The sequence below is a fragment of the Bombus terrestris genome, chromosome 10, assembly GCF_910591885.1.
Source record: "Bombus terrestris chromosome 10, iyBomTerr1.2, whole genome shotgun sequence".
In the NCBI taxonomy this organism is placed as follows: domain Eukaryota; kingdom Metazoa; phylum Arthropoda; class Insecta; order Hymenoptera; family Apidae; genus Bombus; species Bombus terrestris.
This window is the reverse complement of record NC_063278.1, coordinates 20,212,730-20,226,421: the sequence shown is the minus strand read 5'-3', so window position 1 is coordinate 20,226,421 and position 13,692 is coordinate 20,212,730.

The following is a 13,692-nucleotide window of genomic DNA, read 5'->3' as shown; positions in this document are numbered from 1 at the left end:
TAGGTTAGTCAAGCAATATTTATTTTGTTATGCTATTGATATTATGTTTCATTCATACAATAATTGTAGTACAATGATATTTCAAACAAAATTTTGATGTCTAATATCTGTAAAATTATATTTTATTTAAATTTGAATATGTATGTTAATTAAATAAAATGCTATTCACATTATATTCGCTGATATTATTATATATTTATAATTTAATACAGGGCCGGGTTTACAAATTTTGCGGGACTTGAATACACATTCAAATCCTACACTTAAATTTTACAACGAAGAATTATTTATTTACAAATGCTGTTATATATTATATATTTTTTATAAGCAATTTTTTAAACAAATCTAAGTAATATTTTTTCTCATGCATGTAGTATCTTAAATGGTCTTTAGAGTAAGGACAAGTAATGATGTTTTGGTTCAACAAGTAATATTCAATACAACGAACTGATTACAATATTGTCGTACGTCTTATTATCATACTCGGCTCTCAACTTCCCGATTGACACTCTCCGGCTCCTCCACTCACACTCTCCAGCTTCTGCACTCACTCTCTCTGACTTCTCAACTAACACTGTACGATTTCCTAACTAATACCCCCTGGGCTAGCATCCCTTTGTCTTCTCTTAGCCCCACCACGCATGTGTACCGCGAAGGCCCGTGGCCAGGGTCACGTAGGCCTTTTCTACAAAACTATTCACTTGAAGGACCGACGACACATTGGTGGACCCGACGGCGTCTCGGCTCTTGCGACATTGTTTATGGTTAACTAGACATTTTTCTTAGGTCCTTTTCCACGATACTACGATATCTTTTTTACATAAATTCTTTTCATTGTCTTAATGTTTAGATAGAATAAATAACTATACTGACTGTGGTTGTTATTATTTAAAAAATAGTTTTAAAAAAATATCCGAAAAATTAACAAAATTTATAACGAATAGCATATTCTTTAAGAACGATGTTTTTTACTATCTATCTTTCTACATAATATTTAAATTTCACTAGAAGAAATATGTATTCAAGTCGACAGAAATCTTTCGAAAAAATGTTACTAATTAATTACTTATGTATGTAGACAAATCACATTCACAATCAAAACCGACCTCTTAAAGCATATGAGTTGTAGAAAGTTTAACTACATATATATATGTCGGGTTATTGTTAGGATTTCGGGCGCGCGATGATTCTTCGTTAAAATTTGCCATCGTGATGTTTAATAAAGGTTGTATTTACATAAATTAATATTTCTTTACAAAGTTTAGTAAATAATTAGTTTAACGGTTAACTTGTATAACAAACAATAAGTATAACGAATGCTTTTGACAATATTCTTGGGTTCTGTAACGAATCCACGGTCAACGGGAAACTCTTTGTACGTTTTAATATATTTGATAGCACACTGACACGTTTACTCAGGCGCAGGGTTTCTCTTAGACTGACTCCAAGACGATGACAGTAAATTCTCCAAGGAGATTGCAAAATAAAAGACAGATACAGTTACATATGTCAAATACATATCGATCGGGAATATCAACAAATTCCCAAGCACCGTAACTAGGCAGTTCCGCGTAAACCAGCATTGCTCCTGATCAAGACTTGATTGTTTATACAGCGTGTCCCTCAACATCGGTACCTCCTCTGTAAGACATTTCGTTCATCCCATGACCGTGGCTACGTTCGGCGACCAGTTATGTCACCTCGAGCCCAAGTATTGGGGAATCTTCCTAAAGAAAGGCCCGATGTCCCTACATCTCCGACATATATATACTGCCATTAATTTTAATCCTATTGCTTATTAACAGTTTAATCTTTTTAAGAATTGAATCCATGTATATCAAGCGAAGTGATTTGTCACTGTCTGATCAAGCCATTAAGGACCATATACATGTATAGTTTTAAAGCTAACATGTATTCTGTATTCGTTATACAGCAGTACATATTATATTGAAAAAAAGAATGATTTTAGATATAGTTGCAAGAAAACTAATATTAATTTGAATAAGACCAAATATTTATAAATGTAAATTAATTATACAGAATCAACACACTGTAAATTACGTTTCAATTATTTTAATTATATCTTTTTTTAAATATAAATTTAAGTAGTTCGACCTAAAACGACGCGCTTTAGTCATTGAAATAAACACTGTTGAAGTTTACTTTAATAACACCCTACACGTCCTCCATCTCAAATTGGTGACCCCGACGTGATCTGCATTGAGAAGAGGTGCACGTGTAGCGCGACTTAAACAGTGTTTCCGTGAATCAAGAGTTTTCGAAATGACTAGCACCAACGGGGCTGAACCCACGACGAACACGAACGGCAACGTAAACACGGTGAGTACACCGCTCCGTATACCGGAGTTCTGGTCGCACGATGTAATGCTGTGGTTCTTGATGCTAGAATCACACTTCGAGGCTGCACGCATTACCAGCGACAGGGCAAAATACCACGCCCCCGTCGTGAATCTTACAGAACGGTATATACAGTTAGTCAGGAACATACTGTTTGACCCACCGGAGACCGGGCGGTACGAATATCTGAAAAAGGAATTTATTAAAAGAGTGGCTGACTCGGATTCCACCAGAGCGCAAAAGCTGCTAGAGGGCGAACATATGGGAGATAGGACGCCGCCCCAGTTCTACCGGGACCTGAAGAAACTCGCCACAGTCTCAACACCCGATGACCTCGTCGTCACACTCTGGAGGAGCCGGTTTACGTGCAGCGAGTCCTGGACATTACGGAAGAGGCGAAAGTTGAAACTCTGACCCGGATAGTCGATCGGGTACACGAGATCTGTCCTGGAACGGGACAGATTGTCGCGGTCAGCGCAGAAAGAACGGTAACGGACAGCGAACGACAAAACCGCGTTTTGGACACGGTGGAAGACAGGCTAAACCAAATGCAAGCGCAAATTAACGTGCTGAGCTTCGACAGCCGGTACCGTCCACGACCACGCTCGTCTCACGTAAAATCGACACTTGGATTGTAAGGGAAAAGAAGGCTGAGTTGTAACTCAACTTTTAATTTTCTTTCATCGAACTTTTATTATAAATTTAACACTTACAAGAATAGATTGACACTGAACCGGAAGAAGGGGTTGTACAATAACAAGAGCTAGAACAAGAACCGCCTGAGCGGGTTGAAGTCTCGGCTTATATACTTTTTGGTTTTAGGATGTTGAGGGGGCTCGGTGTAGGTTATGATGTGGAAAAGTGTCCGAAGGTCGGGGGTCGATGTCTTATCTATGATGTGGACTAAGATGTGTCGTAGTTTCTGTGTAGGCTATGATGATAAGATAGTGATGTGTCCAAAGGAGTCCGAAGCTCGGCGATTGATATCCTATCTTTGATGCGGGTTGATATGTGATTGATGTCACACTCGAGACGCCGCCGTTTACATTCCCGAGAAAGGAAGCAGTAAAGGGGTCTCTTACTACCACAAGACCTTACCTACCTACCGCGCAAGGAAGTGCCGTGTCCCTTGCAGCTGGAACCAGGGACACGAAATCAGACGTCCCTAAACGCGGTGTGCAACGACAGCTCCGTATCCCGCCGCATTTTCGTGACAGACATTCGAGTATCTCCTTCCTCGTGGACACCGTCGCCGACTTATGCGTGTACCCGCGCAATAAACTACACGAAACCGCGAACAAAGACGAACGCGAACTGTTCGCGGCTAACGGGACGCGCATCGTGACTTACGGCACCATCCTAGTGTCTCTTGACCTGTCTCTTCGACAGGCTTTCAAATGGCGTTTCGTAACGGACGTTAACATGCCTATTATCACGTCGGAGACACAAGAAGTCACGAAAACCGATAGATCGCCGGTGATCTCCTCGTGTCGCAATTCGAACGTTTCACGAATAAGGTGAAGGAATTGAATTTTGTATAAAATGATGGAAATTTTATTGTAAAAATCCAACAGAGTGACGGTTCAGAGTGTTACAATAGAATAATGTCTAGAGCGCTAATTTAGGAGAGTTTTATATTGAAGTTTTAGTCCCTTTGGAGGGGTTATCGTCGGATGTGTCTCTGAGGCGGCTATTCCGTCACTGTCCGGCGACTATTTCGATAGCTGTGGCATGCAGTTCTGCCTGAGCAGCCGACCTAAACGGACGTGCGAAACAGTGCTTCAGTGAAAATGTGACAAGAGGGAAGAGAAAGCGGTAACATAAATGCCCATCGCCAAATGGTCGAACATGCAGATTCTACCAATAAAAATAACAAATAAAGGTGAAACATATTTTATAAATAGAGCCACAGGTTCTACCAACAATAGGCAACCAATAAACGAAGAACACGAAAATACAGAAACAAACAAAACAAACATGGAAATATCACAAGACAATGACGGGGACAACGAACTAACACACCACGAAGAAAGCTGGGCGGTGGCAACTTTCAGCAAAAAACTGCAGGAAAGTTACAGTAGCAGATAAAAAACAATGGCTGCAGGATATCACGCTCCGTAATTCATTTAGCGCACTGCCAGAAGAGACAGTAACAGACCCAACTGAAAAACCAACAACCCGTATTGCTAAACCACCACCAATATACATCGGTGCTAAAATAATAGACCCTTTCATTGAACTGCTAAACAACACGGCAGGAAAAGATAACTACATTATTAAACAGATAAAAGTAGATCAGGTGAAAGTGCAAACCAACACCCCAGACACATTCAGAAAAGTGACAAAATCACTAAAGGAGAAAAATGCAGGGTATCACACCTATCAGCTCAAAACCGACAAAAGTTACAAAATAGTAATCAGCGGATTACACCCAAAAACAAATACCGACAACATAAGCGAAGAACTAGCAAAAACTGGACACCAGGTAAGATCAATAAACAACATAACCAGATATGATACTAAACAGCCATTACCGCTATTTCTAATTGAGCTAGAACTTAAAAACAACAATAAAGATATATTCGAAATCAAAAAAGTTCTAAACACAATAGTAACAGTAGAACCATCTAGACATAAAAAAGATATCCCGCAATGCATAAGGTGTCTGCAATACGGGCACACAAAAAATTATTGCTATAGAAGCCCGGCATGTGTTAAATGCTCAAAAAACCATTTAACAATACTCTGCCCATCCACGGGAAAAGTAGAGGAAGTTAGATGCTATAACTGTAACGGAAACCACCCAGCCAACTATAAAGGGTGTGAAGTCAGAAAACAATTACAACGCAAACTGTTTCCGCCGCTACGAAACAGGACATACACTAACATACAAGTGCAGCAGGACAGCACAAAATCCGAGAAAACACCAAATACACAGCACGCAATAAACACTAACCACATCAGCACCGACACCTTTGGTAGTCGAAGCTACGTGCAAGTAATCAGCCAATCGCCACCCTCTGACAACCAATATCACAACAACAGCAGCAACGACACTGCAGAAATTAAGGAACTTCTCAAACAATCCATTAAGAACACCAAAATGCTAACTAGAATGATAGGCGAACAAAACGCAGTTTTCAGACAGCAAACGCAACAAATCACAGTCATGCTACAACTGCTTACAAACGTACTAAGCAAAAGATAAAAACGGACACGTTGAAAATAGCAACCTGGAACTCAAACGGCCTACAACAACGGGCCCTTGAAATTAAAACATTCATATACAATAACAATATAGACATACTACTTGTCTCAGAAACACACTTCACTACAAAAAGCTACATGAAAATACCATACTACACTACATATATGATACCAAACACCCCTCAGGAAAAGCGCACGGAGGGACAGCAGTAATAGTCAGAAACAATATCAAACATTATCTACACAGCCAAGTTAATAAGGAATATTTACAAGCAACCACCGTTACAGTTCAAACTAGCAGCAACTACTTCTAGTTGTCAGCAGTATATGTGCCTCCGCGACACAAAATAACATCACAAATGTGGGAAGAATACTTCCAGGACCTAAGAGACAAGTACATCGCAGCGGGAGACTACAACTCAAAGCACACGCTATGGGGATCAAGAAACACTACACCTCGAGGCAGAACTCTGGAAAAATACATTAGAAATAATAACCTCAATATATTATATTATCCACAGGAACACTGACATACTGACCGCCTGACCTGAACAAAAAACCAGATCTACTGGACTTTGCAGTTACAAAGGGACTAAACACAAACAAACTAAGAATAACATCCAACCTCGAACCAATACTTTATAGCAAACCAGGAACACTATGCAATAAAACCACCAAATGGCAAACTTTCAAAGAAATAATAGAAAGCAAAATAAACTGCGACATACCGTTGAAAACCCTTGAACACATACAACAGGCAGTAGCAACATTAACAGCAACTCAAGTTTACTGGTGAGTGCCGAAGCGTGCAGACGTGTGTCCAGTGCCCTGTGAAGTTCACAAAACAACACGTGACGCCCATCTGTCGAAAGCGAATCTAACAAACCTAGCCAAGTGTTTGCAAACGTTCTCTTTTTTTTATTTATTAAAATATTTACAATCAATTCTCGTTGAGAATTTTCAGTAACTTCATTTGGCGCGATACAATGACATGGCTTATAATAGTTTTATATTGTTGGTTCTAGTAGGATCTAAGGATTTAATCTAAAGGGTATTTTCTTTTTAGTCTGCGGATCTGGTTCGTCGTGTCTAGTAGTTGGGTGACTAATGGGTTGTGGTGGTTGTTGACTCTTGCGTTATATCTGCTTCTGGACTTGTGTATTTCATCTTTGACTGTAGGTATCTTGAGGTCGCGTTGGATTGTTTCGTTGGTAACATACCAGGGTGCATTTATTAGGGATCTTAGCGTTTTCGATTGGAAGCGTTGGAGTATTTCAATGTTGGATTCCGTAGGTCCAGACAGGTTTTATTACGGTCTTACAGAGCTTAATTTTGTTCTGCGTGCTTAGGTTGGAACGACGACCAATGAGTCAATAAAATTTTTTGGGTTTGTCCTTGAGTTGTTTAGATTTGTCTTCGATATGTTGTTTCCATGTTAATCTCCTGTCCAGAGTCATGTCCAGGTATCTGACTGTGTCCTTGTTAGGAACTGTTATATTATTAATGGAGACCTGTAGGCAGTTTTGTTTTCGCAGCGTGAAGGTTACATGTATGGATTTTTTTCATTAATTTTGAAGCCCCATTTATGGAACCACTTTTCCATTGAGTCGAGACCTCGTTGGAGAGTGGATGAGGCAATTATCGGGTTGGCGTGGGACGCTAATAGCGCTGTGCCGTCAGCAAATGTTGCTATAGTTATTTCTGTTGATATTGGTAAATCGGCAGTGTAGATGGAGAACAGGAGGGGTCCGAGGACACTACCTTGGGGTATGCCCGCTTCTATTGGGAAAGTTGTGGTAATGGCGTCTACGTATTTAACCATGAATTGTCTTTTGGTTAGATAGGACTTTAGGATGGAGTAGTAAGTGTGTAGTAGGACTTTTTTAAGTTTGTAAAGAAGCCCTTCATGCCATACTTTGTCGAATGCCTGTTGAATATCAAGGAATACCGCTTGAGTGGAAGATCTTCCCTCTGTGATGAATATCGCTGCGTAACCGGACAGGGAGATCTCCCTTTTTGACTTTAGCAACGCGTTTTCTTCTTTGTTGTTATTATTAATTATTGTTTACCTGGAATTGTTCCCTTATAGCTCGCTGTGACACGCGCGGTTGGCTAATATAAGTGTTAATTCGCTACACGAACTTTCCCATCCTGGGATACGCGCTATGCAAAATTTGGTGACGACGCGTTTCGAAATGGTTTATTTTTTTTTTTTTTTTTTTATTTATTAAAATTCACAATTTGTGCAATTTGGACATTTGGTGGAATTTTTTAACGGTTAAATTAGCATGTTGGTGGCTACCCCCAGCGGGGTACCATCCTCGTGTTTCTTAGGTTATGTCCTTTATAAGGTCTGCTGGGTGCTTCCTTTTTAGTCTTCTGTCCATATTTATGATTTTGTATGTTTCCGCAGCTAGCCGGTTTATGTGTGTTGCTATTCTTAATTTGTATTTCTCGGAGTATCTGCTGATTTCTTCCTTGACCGTTGGCATTCCCAGGTCCCTTCGTATATCTTCGTTTCTGACGTACCAAGGTCCGTTTACTATTGTCCTGAGAATTTTAGCCTGTATTACCTCTATTTTGTTTATATGGCTCATTGCTGCCGTCCCCCATAGTGGTATTCCGTACGTCCAGATTGGTTTTATGATCGTTTTATATATTTTTAACTTGTTTTCTGTGCTTAGTTTGGATTTTCGGCTTGTTAGCCAATGCATTTGTCTTCTTGTTTTCTGTATTTTTTCTACTATTGATTTGATGTGTAGTTTCCAGGTGAGTTTTTGATCTAAGTGGAGTCCTAGGTATTTGACATGCTTTGTTTGCGTTATATGCGTGCCGTTCAATAGGATGTTTGGTGGTATCTTTTTCCGTAGCGTGAATGTAATATGGTTGCATTTATTGGGGTTTGCTTTTATTTGTTTTTCTTGTAGCCAATTTTCTATTTTTACGATATGTTCTTGTAGTATTTTGACTGCCGTTTCTGGGTTAGTATGCCTGACTAGTATAGCTGTGTCGTCCGCGAATGTCAATACTGTGCTATTGGTAGTGGTTGGTATGTTCGCCGTGTATAATGTGTATAGTATTGGGCCTAGGACGCTTCCTTGTGGTACCCCGGCCTTGATGTCTTTAACTTGAGAATGTGTGTCCTTGATTTTTATTACGAAGGTTCTGCAGCTTAGGTAGGATTTTATTAAGTGGTGTATTTGCTCCGGGAATTGTTTCCTAATTGTTTGTAGTAGACTTTCATGGTTAATTTTATCGAATGCTTTCTCTATGTCTATAAAGAGGGCTGTGCAGTATTCCTTGTTTTCTAGTGCTACTATTATTTCGTTTATAAGCCTGTGCATTTGCTCTATCGTGGAGTGTTTGTTTCTGAAACCAAATTGGTGATCCGGTATTAGTTTTTTTGTCTCTATTATTGGTTTTATGCGGTCGTATATTATCTTTTCCAGTATTTTGGAAAATACTGGAAGCAGTGATATTGGTCTGTAAGATGCAGTTTGGTGCGGGTCTTTGCCTGGTTTATGTAACATTTTGATCTGTGCTAATTTCCATGGTTTGGGGAAGTATTGAATTCTTAGAATTGCGTTGAATATTATTGTTATTAGTTTTATTGCTTTTGGCGGAAGGTTTTTTAAGATTTTACCATTAATTAGGTCGATTCCTGGCGCTTTGTTGTTTTTTGTTTTATCAATTATGTTTCTAATTTCTTGTGCCGATGTTTTAGGTATGGTGTATTCCTTGTCGGCTGTGGTAGCAGTGGTTTGTGGATCCTCCTCCGTATGACTTTTGAGGTTGCTGTTGTTGATAATGTGTGGTGTGAATGTGTTGTAGAGGTGGTTGGAGAATTCTTCAGCTTGTTCTTCGTTGCTTCTTGCCCATGTGTTATCTGCTTTTCTGATTGCCGGGACGGGTATTATTGGCTTCCTTATTTTTTTCGTGGCTTTCCATAGTGAATAGTTGGTGTTCTCGTGTGTGGAGAGTGTCCCTATGAACTTTGCGAATTCATTATCGTTGTGCTCCTTTATTTTGTTTTTTATTTCCTTTGCAAGTTTGTTTAAGTGTTTTTTGTTTTCTCGGGTTCTGTATTTTTGCCATTTTGCTTTTGCTTTTCTTTTTTCTTTGATTTTGTCGAGTATTTCTTGCGGGATTGTTATTGTTTGTCTGCTGGTTGGTTCGGGAGTAGTGGTTGTCCTTGCTGCTTCCTGAATAGTTGCTGTCAATGTTGCTACTGCCTGTTCTATGTGTTCAGGAGTTTTTAACGGGATGTTGCAGTTTATTTTGCTTTCTATTATTTCTTTGAAAGTTTGCTATTTGGTGGTTTTATTGCATAGTGTTTCTGGTTTGCTATAATGAATTGGTTTGTTTCTGTATTCAATTATTATGGGTGTATGATCGGAGCTGAGCTCGAGGTTGGGTGTTATTTTTAGTTTATTTGTGTTTAGTCCCCTTGTAACTGCAAAGTCCAGAAGATCTGGTTTTTTGTTCAGGTCAGTCGGCCAATGTGTCGGTGTTCCTGTGGATAATATATTGAGGTTATTATTTCTAATGTATTTTTCCAGTGTTCTGTCTCGAGGTGTAATGTTTCTTGACCCCCAAAGCGTGTGCTTTGAGTTGTAGTCTCCCGCTGCGATGTACTTGTCCCCTAGGTCCTGGAAGTATTCTTCCCACATTTGTGTTGTTATTTTGTGTCGCGGAGGCACGTATACTGCTGACAACTGGAAGTAGTTGCTGCTAGTTTGAACTGTAACAGTGGTTGCTTGTAAATATTCTTTGTTAACTTGGCTGTGTAGATAATGTTTGATATCGTTTCTGACTATCACTGCTGTCCCTCCGTGAGCTTTTCCTGAGGGGTGTTTGGTATCATATATGGTGTAGTATGGTATTTTCAAATAGGTTTTTGTAGTGAAGTGTGTTTCTGAGACAAGTAGTATGTCTATATTATTATTGTATATGAATGTTTTAGTTTCGAGGGCCCGTTGTTGTAGGCCGTTTGAGTTCCAGGCTGCTATTTTTAGAGTGTCCGTTTTTATTTTTTGCTTAGCACGTTTGTAATTAGTTGTAGCATGACTGTGATTTGTTGGGTTTGCTGTTTGAGTACTGCGTTTTGTTCGCTTATCATTCTGGTTAGCATTTCGGTGTTCTTTATGGATTGTTTGAGCAGTTCTTTGATTTCTGCAGTGTCGTTGTTACTATTGCTGTGGTATTGGTTATGTGTGTGTGTTGGTTGGCTGGTTACTTGAGCATAGCTTAGACCACCAATGGTGTTGGTGCTGATAGGTTTGGTGTTTATTGCTTGCTCTGTATTTGGTAATATTTCAGGTTTTGTGCTGTCATGATGGGCTTGTGTGTTAGTGCTTGTCCTGCTTCGTAGGGGCGGGAACAGTTTACGTTGTAGTTGTTTTCTTACTTCACATCCTTTATAGCTGGCTGGGTGGTTGCCGTTACAGTTGAAGCATTTAACTTTTTCTATTTTTCCTGAAGATGGGCAGTGTACAGTTAAGTGATTTTTTGCGCACTTGACGCAGGCTGGGCTTCTGTTGCAGTAGTTTTTAGTGTGTCCGTATTGTTGACACCGCATGCATTGAGGTATATCTTTTTTGTGTCGTGGTGGTTCGACTGTTACTATTGTGTTTAGTATTTGTTTGATATCATATATTTCCTTGTTATTGATTCTGGGTTCAAGTTCTATTAAGAATAGTGGTAGTGGTTGCTTTGTGTCGAATCTTGTTATATTGTTTATTGTTCTTGTTTGATGTCCAATTTTAGCTAACTCATCGCTTAGTTTATGTATGTTGGTTTTAGGATGCAATCCTCTTATGACAATTTTATAGCTCCTTTCAGTTTTAAGCTGATACGTGTGGTAGATAGCATTTTTTTCTTTTAATGCTTTTATAACTTTCCTAAATGATTCTGGTGTGTTTGTTTGTATTTTTACTTGATCCAATTTTGTTTGCTTTATTGTGTAGTTGTTTTTCTCATCTAGATTATTTAGTAGATCGATGAGCGGGTCTATTATTTGGGCCTCAACAAAGATTGGTGGTGGTTTTGTAATATGGTTTGTTTGGATAGTGGTTTTATTTACGGGGTCAGCGTCTATTTCTTCAGTTAGTGAGTTGAAGGAGTTACTTAATGGTAATTCTTGCAGCCATCGCTGCTTTTCTGTAACTGGGTTTCCTATGGCACTTATGTCTGTGGTTGTTTTGCGTTTTTTGCTAGCCTTCACTGGCTTCCAGCTTTCGTCCTGGTAGTATCTTTCATGTTCTGAATTGCTATCTTCCTGTCCCCGATGCTCTTTTGTTTCTTCTGTCTCCATGTTAATTTGTTTGGTTTTTATATAATATGTTTCTCCTTTTGTTGCTATGTTTATAGTTGGTATCTGCATTGTTATTTTATTTCCTCCTCACTATCACTTTGCAGCACTATTACTTTGGAGCACTTTTTCACTATTCACTTATACCTGGAGAGGACGACCGTCTAGACACGTCCGTCCTCCTCGGCTGTCCGAGCAGGAGTGAGAAATGGTTTATGGCACCGGAATACGATTACCGGCAGAGTTTTTTTTAACCGCGACTCAGCAAGTGAACTTAGAATACGCCAACCAAGTAAAAGAACAGATCAAAAAAATCACACCACAACTGATCGTACAATATGGCACGAAGAAAATTTTCATCTCCCGCGAACTCGCGTCATCACCATACATATTCTTGCGTAACGACGCCGTCAGAAACCCCTTACAACCACCTTAAGGTGATATAATAAGGTGATACCGGAGATAAAAATTTTATAATAGAAATCAACAACGAAAACACAACAGTTTCCATAGACAACGGAAACTCGCTTTTGTAGTACCCGACGACATCGAGCATTAACAACCTCAGGAAAATCTATGAGCGGGCAGTTCGGAGCGAAGAAAATTAAAGAAATAGTTACATCACTCACGCAGATAGGAAAGTTCGCTTTCTTGAGAGATTCCAGGCAGGTTATAGATAAGTCAATAGAATAAGCTTAGCATGTAAAATCTATCTGCAACAACCATTGTAAAACAAGAAAAAAAACGTTACCACTGATGTAGCGGTCCATGGCCGTAGAGAAAATTCCAGGGTTAAAGCGCATGTATTGGCCGCATGGACTGCGAAACGTCCGAGCCCGAAACGACGTCGAAAAGAATAAACTCTGGGACTTAGTAAAAAGTGCGTGAGCTTGCGAGGAAAATTTATTGTTTTATCGTCTACGAGTTTTTCTATCCCCATTTTGGAAGAAAACTTTCTCTTCGGAGGACCTCGGCATATATGAAGGAAAACGAGGAAAAGTTCGAGAGTGAGTATCGAGTCAGTATCTGATCAGTATCGATATCACGTGAGCTCGACGTTACGTAGTCCGATTTAAAACGATGCACACTAGTCATCGAAATAAACACTGATGAAGTTAAAGTACCGAGTAATTTAATAACACCCTACACGTTCTCCACCTCATGTTATTATATTCATGATAGTTTATGTGCGAGAAAGTCAAAGATATTTACTTAATGTTTCCCTAATTTCAAATTAAATATTAAATTTTATTTCTCTATCTTTTTTTTTATTATCGTATCTTTATTTGCACCTTTCGTATGTATAATAAAATATTGTATAAATTTCTTATAAGTTTTGCATAAAAATTAGAATAATTGCAAAAATAAACAAAATTGCGATGCAATTCAGACAATGTATATATCAATTTAAAAAACGTATATTTTATACACTTACATACTAACAATATAATAGAAGTATGTTATCGTACTATAATGGATAGATAATGATGTTATATCGAATACACATGTGATATACTTAGCAGCTTTACGTAATAAGCTTCATAATACCTACTTTTATATAAATTATATATTGCTTAAAAAAAATCAATTATTTAATACATGTAAATAAATAACATACAAATTAATTTGAATTTATGCATCAAGTATAATTTGTATAAAATGGTACTTATACAAATTTTTAAATAAAAAACAAACTTAAATATTTTGTTCATAAGAATTTTTAATAATTTTATGTTTTAGGTTAAATCATAAATAGCCCGCGTATTTTTATGTATTTATAAGAAACTTGAAAGTGTAAAATCGCACAGAATGCACAT